General features: G+C 47.0%; 1 pseudogene across 1 annotated transcript; it reads right to left on the bottom strand.

Moving 5' to 3' along the window:
- Positions 1–612: 612 nt before the first annotated feature.
- On the bottom strand, positions 613–5,018 carry LOC310923399 (beta-sarcoglycan-like; annotated as a pseudogene). The gene is made up of 6 exons: positions 4,986–5,018; positions 3,551–3,759; positions 2,578–2,763; positions 2,314–2,476; positions 1,670–1,801; positions 613–831 (listed from the first exon to the last, which is right to left on the bottom strand). The product of its transcript is annotated as a beta-sarcoglycan-like (transcript).
- Positions 5,019–10,149: the final 5,131 nt, after the last annotated feature.

Raw genomic sequence — 10,149 nt, 5'->3', positions numbered from 1 at the left:
TCAAGTTACATTTCCATACTCAGTATTACTTTGCAAATATTATTTATGATAGCACAGTTTTTTTAATAACATGAGAATACATGGCAGAAATCATGTGATATTTTTAAGTGAATCTGGCATTACCCCTCAGTACACATCTGGTAAACCACCTAAGTTTGGGGTAAATCAATGTATCAACAAGAAAGCAGAGAAAAGTCTGCCACTTCAGCCATCCTAGGAGAATCTATTTTCAACAAAAAGTTGACATTCGTGTTGAAGTACTTCAGACTGTGGTTATATTCTCAGCAGTCTTCAAGGTCTTGAGACAGGACAAAAACCTCCTCAAGAGACTACTGTAGGCAGTAGAGGTGTTGCCAAGATCATGTTCTTTTACATATATTCTACTGATCCCAATTCGAGAAGGTACTTCAGTATGCACGTACACTGAAAGCTTATAGATTCAGTGCCAGTACTGCAGCTAACAGGATGATGACCTAATACTGCTGACTGTAACAGCCTTTCCTTAAAAATACAGTGTAAGAAATGTTAGCATAAACTGCTGCAAAAGAAGAAACCCTTGAAGGCATGCAATTACTTCATACAAATATGTGTAAACACGGAGGAGACCTGTCCCTGCAGCAGTTTCTTTCAGTGCGTGGCTCCACAGGGGTTGACAGAGGTCTGGCAGCCCACGTTGTGCCCTGTCACCTGAACCTTGAACAGCGTCCCGTCCGCACACATGCACAGCTTGAAGCGCAGCCAGTTGCCGTTATTGAACTGTTCCCCGTGAGAAGAACTTGGCAGTCGTGACGGGCTGACCATCACAGTTCCGTTCAGGATGATGCTGTTTTCCTAGTAAGGAGACAGGAAAAAAAAAAAAGAAGTTGTAGAATTACAACTTCTAATGTAAATAAGGCATATTGTTTTTGAGAAGGACAAGCTGGTTTAATGGATAAATAACACGTCTAGGATGGCTGTAGAATCAACAGTAAAAAAAAGGTATGTATGCAAATGTTTAATTTTTTAATAACAATTACAGCAATGCCTGTGGATTTCTTGACTATATACAGCAATGTACTTTGCTATTTCAGTGGTGTATTGATATTGAGAAAGACAGCAGTAGGGTGACTTTCCACTTTACATTCTTATTAGCAAATGCAGTAAATATAAAATATGGACATGAAACAGGAAAGAGTGTTTGAATTCATGCATGAAATTCATTCACATTTGAAAGTGCATATACCTTTATTTTTATCCTTTTTTTCCATCGTTCTATATATACTACCATCTTAATCTCCAAAAATCTTAAAGAAATGCCAGTGAATCTTAGAGCAGCAGCACAGAATGCTCCAAACTATATGCTCTGCTCTTCTGGCAAACATTGCCATCCCTGGTTAAGCTTTCAGAGGAGATTAACTTCCTTTGGTATTCATGCCAGTACAGAGGCCAATATATTAGCTTTAACTGCGTTGTAGGTTTTTGGTGTCTTAATAGTGGTAAATCAATATTACCTGGAACTATTCAACCACTACTTAACTGCAAAGTAATAAACCATCTATTTAAATCCAAATGACTTCTGTGCATGAGTAATTTTATAAAATTTGAAATGACATAAAGCTACATCAGTTTACTATCAGCCTAGATTTGAAACTAAGCTGTTAGAAGAATTGCTTTAATTTGAAATACTTACTGCTTTAAGTTCCATGTTTCCACCCATTCGAAACTCAATTGTCTTGCCTGTGATGAAAACACCTTCATTTCCCCGGACAATGGCACGACCATCAACCTTTATGTTTAGATCGCTGGTTGCATTGCTGGTAATCTAAGAACATAACCAAAAAAGCTGTATTACACCTTAATGAAAATGTGCTACTTGCATTTGTCTGAGTAACTTTAATTACCTTAAGAGTAGTGCTGTGCAATGTAATAAAAACCTTGAATGTACTTTTTGCCCTTCTGCCATTAGCTTCTGCATATTTGTTATTTCCCACGTTCAGTTTCAAAACAAGATCAGTGAATTTTGGAAGGTATGTGAAATTAATTTTTCTTGTATTAAAAAAAACAAATTTATATGACAATTTTATGAGATACACAGCTAACACTTGTACCAAATACAGGCTTCCTGTTAAGACAGATGATGTAAATTTACCCCTCATTTTCACTTAACCTGTTCCTCCTGTGTATTCATAGTTGTGAGTGGTTTTTCTGCAACACGATTGCTCAGTGTTTCCAAAGGCACACTCAACCCTCTATAAAACCACTAACCCAACTCTACTTTTACACAAACAAACAATGGGCTATATTCTTATTACTTACAAAAGATAAGAGACATACCCTCTCTGTAGAGGCCTTTTGTACATTCAATATTTTAACTCCATTTGGCAGATGAAATTCATGGGTTTGTTCGTGGGTCAACAAATTCCATGCCAATATCGCTGGTAATAGAAGTTTTGTCTTTTTCCACGCTAAGCTTGGTTGTTCCTTGCTGAAATACAATCTTCAGAAACAAAGTCATGAACTTAATGATGTTTCAAATTAGCAATGTGAGTGTAATTCTCTAGTGTTGCTCACAAACTTTCAATTCATGTTATAACTTACAGGCTGATTATTCCCAGTGATCACCAAGTCTTCATTCCGTCTCCCTCCTACAGTGCTTTTATATAAGGGATGTATAACACCCATGTCAGACACTTGCTTAAACCGCAGTAAGCCACTCTCATGGAATTCCATACTGTCACAACCATTGGGACCAATTCTTACCACTGCCCAGATAACCAGGGTAATCTGAAAGAGAAACACATTTTCAATCATCATGTTGATTGTTCGGATCTTCCTACCACAATTATTGTATTAATTAGATGTTTTATTTGAACAATTATTAATATCAATGTTTAAGTGAGGTTTAAGTATGAGTTTACTGTAGTCTGTTCCTATTGAAAACATCATAACACATTTAATTATGAAAAGCATTTAGAATTATTTTTAGACTTATTAGAAACAGTAGCTAAAATTATTTCTATATATATAAAATGTTAAATTGCATCCACAGTTACATCTTTCTTTTGTTTAAGGGTAACCACTGACTAAACAGATTTCCTGAACAGTTCAGCTTGGTATATACTTAACGTTGAACTGCAAGAATGCATCCTCAGAGATGGATGTGCAATTACAAAAAATAATTTATTATTTCTCATTGACCAAGCAATAAAAATGTGGTTATTAGAACAATGAAGTTTTAAAGTGCAGTACCTAGTTAATTCTAAATGTTCACATACAGCTCTGTAATGTAAAATATAACCATATTTTATATGCCATATATCCTGAATTCATATGTACTAGTAACACTTCTCATGGGGTGACCATGAGAACCGAAATAACCATGCCTGAATTGACACCATTCTTCCATCTAATCTTGCTCAGACTACAAAAGAACTAAAAAGAAAGGAGAAAAGTGGGAATCTCCTTCAGTACATTATAAGTCCTTGGCCATCCTGGAAGTTTTATTTTTTTTAGTGAACTGTCAGAATGAAACACGACCTAATGTTACTTACGCTATAGCTATTATACTCACAATCAGATTGATGACGGCCAAAATAAAAAGAACAACAATCACACATATGGCCAAGTTGCCTTTCCTGCACGTAACCCTGTCTTATGGAGACGGTCTTCATCAATTGGAATGTATCCTGCTTTGAAGTTGCTGTTGTGCTCCTTATTAACGTTCCTGCGTTCCACAGCCTTCTCTCGCATAGACTTCTTCACCGGGCCGTTAGAGCTTTGCTGTAACACAGGGCATGGGTTAGCTTCAAAAGGCACGTAAATTAGCTACAATGACACACACATATGTATGCAAACAATGTAAACTGACTAGTGGAATATACTGGATATTATGTTGAGAATAATTTTTCCGTCTGCCACCCTGCTGTCAGAATACACACTTAGAACCACAGCAACCTCTGCTAACATAATGACTAAATTTAAAATCCAGATACTTTCAGACAATATATGACTTTAATATTTATCATGGCAGATGGGAATTATTAATTATATTGTTACAGTTAAAAACCTAAAACCAGCTACCAAGAAATTCATCAAGTTTTTACCTCTCAGAGATGATACAGGACATAATCCTGCACGTCATCTGCCAGTACACAGGATTTTAGTTCCCTCCGTGCTCATATGTGATAGACTCTCAGTGACTATTCAAGAAGAGCATGGTGGATACAGTTTTTAAATTAGTTTGACAGTACAGGGTTTGCATTCAACTCCTGTTGCTTGCATGCAGCATCGAGAAAGATACTGTGAGGCTTCACACCTGGCATGGGGAACTTGGCCGGAGTGGCTTTCGTGTAATAATCTGAAGTTATGACATTGTAAGGGATTTCCTCTCAATGTAACAAATTAATAGAGGAAACTCTTGTACATATTCGTAGTGAAAATAAATCTTTAATGTATTTTTGTAGCTGTCCAAAACGGAACGGTTTGTTATTTAGGGATTCACATGTTCAAAGAAGAAGCTTGATCTTTTGGACGGAATTAAGTTTGTTCACTTGAATCCTAAAACTACACTTAAGTGACTGCACTTGCACGTCTACGCTGAAGTAGCAACACCGTGTTTTCTTCTGCTGCTGAAGAGCTAAGAGATAGTACTGAGAAAGGTGCTTGACCTGACAAGTTTATGGAGATGTTCGGGCCCCGTGTGGCCCTGCAGAGCACACACGACCTGCGGGCCCCGGGGCACCCGCCGCCTCCCGCCCCGGCCAGAACCCTGCGCCTCAGTGCAGTGCCGGGCACGCACCATTGCCGTCTGTGGCACACCCACGCCTCGGGCAGCACGGCGCCGCTGCGGGCCGCCCCGCCCCGCCCCGCCCGGACAGCAGCCTCGGGCCGCCTCTCCCCTCCCCAGCCGAGCGGGTCCCGCCCACTCACCGCGGGCCCGGTCCCCCCTGACCCCGGCGGGGACGGCGCCGCCGCCCTCCCGTGCCCGTGTCCCGCCGCGTACGGACCTGCTCGGGGCCGGCCGCCGCCATCTTGCCCCGCCGCCGCCGCGCGGGGCCCGCGGGCGCCCCCTGGTGCCGCTCCGCGCGGCGGGTCCCCGCACCCGCTGCCGTTACCCGGCAGCGTCACCTGGCGGCCGCGGGCCGTACCCGCTCCTCGCTGCCCCTCTCCGTTACCGTGGCACCGCCGCCGCCGCCGGCCGTACATCACCATCGCGGCCGTACGGGCCCGGGGCAGGGGCACCGGGCCGGCTGTACCATCGCTGGTAGACCCGCGCCGCCCGAGGAGCGCTCCCGGAGCGACATCGAGTCAACGCAACACCCCCAAGAGCGAGCTAACATCCTGCCATGGCCAGAGACTTAAAGAGTTTGGTGGGCGCGGGGAGCGCCCGGGAGCTGCAGGAGAAGCTGGAGAACTGGCATCAGGACTACGAGGTGGGTGCCGGCGCTCCCGGGCTGGGGCGGCCGCCGCCGGGCGTTGCAGTGGCCGGTTTGGGCCCCGTCCCGCGCCCCTGCGGTTGGCGCCCCTCACTTACCTCTGAGTGCCAGCCCCGGCTTTTTGCCTCTTTGCCCATGGCGAGGCTCCCTGAAAACAAGGGCCGGAGGTTGAAAGTGAGGTTTGAGGCACACTGGCTCTAAACAGGAGAGAGCGTTGGAGTAAAAGAGCAGCAGGTGAAAAGGACCCGGGGCAGGCTTGTGCTCAGGAGAAACCGGCCGTGGGCCAGAAACGGGCAGGAGAACGGGGGGGAAAGAGGTGCTGAGGCGGAGAACGGGCTATCCAGCACCCCAGCCCTTCTGGGAGGGGAAAGAGGCTGCTGCAAGGCCACACGGCCCCGAGGGGTCAGAACGGGACTGACGGAAGAGTTTCGGCTGCAGAGGGAATGTAGTGGAATCCAGGAAGTGACAGGAAACTGAGGAGGTGAAACAGTGGAAGAAATAGAGAAGGTGTGAAATTAGGGAAAGATGAGGCAGAGGAACATGAAACTTGTCAGGTGTGACTTTGCTCAGTGGAAAATCGTGACAGAGTTTTCACTCCTGCATCCCCAGGTTTCTGTACCTTCAGGATGTAGATGGGGCTTGTGCTCAGGTCAGGAGCCTGTAACCACCTGCTGTGTGCTGTGCTTGGTGAGGAAAGAGATGCAGCGTTTCCAGGGAAAATCAGCTATTTTCTTTTACTTTATGGTTGGATAGGAGTTACAGTTACATAGCCAGTGTAACTCTCTGCAGGATTCATGACAAAGGACAATTTTAGGGAGTTTGAGAGTAGCTGGTAAAGCTACCACAGAGGAGGAACAGTGCCGTGCATTTCAAAATCTTGCAAATGGATGGTGAGGTAGACCTTAGGAGGGCTGAGCAGCAGTGGGGGCTGACCCCTCCATCATGAGTTGGTTGGGAATAGTCTTTCAGGTCTTGGAAAATGAAGATGAACAGTTTCAGGCTGCTGTTGCAGGAAAAGAGGAGCTGGCAGATGGAAACACTGTGTTATGTTGCTGTAATGAGCTGGAAAAATGCACTTTTGTAGCTGTGTTCTTGTGAAGGTGAGCAGGTTGACAGTGCTCCCCCAAGGCCCGAGGAAAGCATATTGCAGCGATCAAAACACAAGCTGATGGGCACATGGGTGGGATTTTCAGCTCTTTTGGAAGCTTGTAAAAACCATACGGAGTCATTAAAACCTGAAGACCTAGAGAGTGATCTATGTGGAAGGTGATACACAGGTTACAGATAAAGATTAAGGAAGGAAGTAAAAAAGTGTGTATTCTTCTGGCAGGTGTAGTTTAAATTGCAAAATTTTCAAAACTGCATTTGCTGAACGTGATGTAGTTTTGTTGTTTCCTAGGCATAGTTCTGGGTTTTGCTCCTTCAGTAGTATATGTTTCAGTTTGTAACTCTTAAAAATCAGGTGAAATTGCGTGGAGACTTCATGTGACTGCTGACAAAGCAAGATAAGAGCCTTTTCCTTGTATGTGTTATTTCAGCTAATATGGAAAACCAGATTTTGTTTTTTTTCTTTTAATCCGACAATCTGCTAGATTATTATTTTAATAACTGTTGAAAGATTTTAACCCAGATTCATAATTTCTATGATTCTTCTTTTAGAGATACTTGTGGTTGCAGCATCTTTATAATTGAAAAGGAGTATGTTTTCTCAAGTAGTGAATTATCTGAGTGATAGAAGTCCTGATGCATTGTTCATTTGCCTATTAAAAATGTGAACCTTAAAAAATGAGTATTCTAATGCATTCAGTAAGGAAAGGTTGGAAAGATGTAATTACAGGGGGGAAAACGTCGTGATTGTAGCTTTAAGTAAGAAAGCCCACACAGATGTAGTAATGCATGTTGGGGTTTGTAAAGTTTTATGTACATTTGTCTGTGTTTTATGTACATTTCAGTTTAGTGTACCCCAGTTTTATGTACCCAAAATGGCTTCCCTGGGCCCTGTTCCCCTGACTCCATCTTGTTGTTTACCACTTAAGTTATATAACCCTCTGCCTACCCTCCCTGGAGACAGTCCCTGATTGGCCCGTCCTTCCCGCCACAGGCCCTGTCCATCACCCTCACCCCCCATGCCAATCTCCCTGAGGCCTGGGCCTAGGGATTGGCTGGGTCCCTTCCCGCCTTTTCCCTGGTCACTCCTGGTTGGATCACCCCTCACCCTTGCCACTCCCTGGTTCCTGCTCATTGGTTGTTCTGTGCTTTCCCCACACCCACTCTGTGTTGTATTTAAGCCGGTGCATTTGTTTGCTCGGGGCTCTCCCTGGAGTGCCCGGGCAGGAATAAACTTCTCTGACCCCAAGCTCCCGGAGAGTCCTTCTCTCATTTATCACCGGCTTCGTGGCTGCAGCTCAGGTCGTTGGCCTAGGTGGAGGACCACAAATATCAGGTGTACTGCTACGTGCGCTCCGGGCTAGCCACACAGGGCAAGCGCACGGCGGCAGGGGTGGCGCCCAACGTGGGGCCCCTCAGTGTCAGCGCCTGATTCCTGCAGCGGCGCAGGAAGCGACAAGCGAACCATCGGGTTCGTTGCGGATTACAGTTCCAGGCTGTTTCGCAGTCTGCGCACCTTTCGTAGAGCAGCAGCTTAGGCTGAGCGCTCCGAAAGGGTGAAGAAGGCAGCTCCCTGCACCCGGGAGTCTTCTTCGAGGTCGGTCTACCCTCAAGCCTTTTTCCGAAGACCCTTGGACGGGTAAGTATCCCCAAAAGCCCTTCGCTCCCAGGGGGGAGGAGGTTTCGGGAGGAAGCTTACCCGTGGGAAGGAAAGGGGATACCGCCACCCGGGGGGAGGTGGTCCTTTCCGCAATAGGGGGAGGGAGTCTCGGGGTGACACCCGAGATTCCTAGGCTGCGCAGCCCCCGGGGGAGTGGGGAGGGAGCCTGCCGCGTTTTGGGTCCTTTCTCTCGCTTTTCTCGGGTTTTGGTTTCCAAGGGCTCTTCGCTTTTCAGTTAAGTTTTGTGATTTTCGTTGTTTGTGTTGTGGCCTTGGTGGCTTTGGTCTTTCGTTGATCCCGCCCCGGTTCAGAGGTTCGTGGCCTTGCCGGTTTTTAGTGCGGACGGTGTTGGTTTTTGAGTTGTCTTGTGTTTTGAGGCTTGTTGGTTGTGGTGTGGGCGCAATTGATATCGGATAGCCATGGGTGCACGGCTGAGCGCGCCACAGAGAGAAGTGCGTTGTAAAGTTAAGAGTTTGTTGGTTGCTACAAATTTCAGGTTTTCTAAGGGAGATTTAAATAAGTTTGTAAGATTTCTCTTCCTGCATTTCCCTAAGACAGTTGCCCGATCCGTGGACACTGCCGTGTTTTGGGCTGCAGTGTTCGTCAAATTTGCTAATCTGGCCAAGTCGGGCGACAAAAATGCACTTAAATTCCTTTATTGGGTTCGACAGCTACGAGCTGCATGTAATAGTTTAGAGGGAATGCAGAAAGGGAGCTCCCGGGGTTCGTTGACAAGTTTATGTTCTTCCCGTCCTAATCCCCCTGCCCGTCCTCCCTCTCCCCGGCCAGGAATCCTCAAGGGGTCCTCTAGCCCCGGCCCCTTGAGGGACGGCAAATCCCCCCGCCTGGGCTGTCCCGGCCAGACGGCTCAGGACTCTCGGAGCCGGTGTACCCCGCCGGTAACGACATCTTTCCTACCCCAGATGTCCCCTAAGCCTCGTGTTAGATTTTCCTTTGCAGAGCCGGATTCCCCTGGTGTCCAAAATGGCGCCCTGAACCCCTCTCCACAAAATGGCGGCGGGCGCCTTGCCCGCTCGTCGTCCCTCTCTTCGTTTTTCCCCTCCCACCCTCGTCCCCCTACCCTCAGGACGTCATCTAGGAACACCAACCCCTTTTTAGATACTCCTCCCCTTTCCCACAAAGAGTTTCCTCCCCTTTCTCCTCCCATTTCCCCACCTTCCTACTCCGCCCACTCTCCGCCCACAGAAAACACGCCCCTTCCCTCAGCACCGCCCACCGACTGGTCCCGCCCCTCTTCCGGTTCCCACGCCTACCCTTCCGGTTCCCACGGTTGGAGCCCGGAGGGGGAGGGCCTGGAAACCGGAAGCCCCGAACCAAGTGGTCTTCCCATGGTCGCCCCTGTCACCTATCGCGGCCGGGGTGGGGCAGCCACTTGGAGACCGTTTCCGCAGGCGGCTATCAAGGATCTCATGAAAACCCTGAAGGAGTACGGACGAGAGAGTCCGTACTTCCAGGGCATGTTGGAGTCAACACTTGCGGGGCATGTGGTCGTCCCTTGGGATCTTAAGCAGCTCTTCCGGTGCCTCAATAATAAAACAGAGTACAAGCTCTGGCAGGGCACTTGGAAAGACCTGCTAGGACGAGCACTCCCTAGCTTGTTAAGAGATCCGATAACTGCCACGGATAACGGTGGGGACCCCATCACCTTAGAACACCTGATGGGGGAGGGTGATTGGAAATCTGCTTCCGATCAGGCAGAAAACATACCAGAGGGGGTGCTGACGGTAATCAAGGAAAAAGCGGTGCAAGCCTTCTGTGAGATGCGGCCCACGGGACCTCTAACATCCTATAGTGAGATTTTCCAGGGTCCGGCGGAACCGTTTGTGGCTTTTGTCGAGCGGCTGACGGCGGCTATTGAGCAAAAGGTCAATAGGGTGGGTGCGAGGGAAGACCTCCTCGAGGAGATGGCATTCAAAAATGCTAACGAGGAGTGTCGCGAGGCCATCC

Source organism: Zosterops lateralis (assembly GCF_965231275.1).
Source record: "Zosterops lateralis genome assembly, contig: HAP1_HAP1_SCAFFOLD_51, whole genome shotgun sequence".
Taxonomy (NCBI): Eukaryota; Metazoa; Chordata; class Aves; order Passeriformes; family Zosteropidae; genus Zosterops; species Zosterops lateralis.
This window is presented reverse-complemented; position numbering and strand designations above follow the sequence as displayed.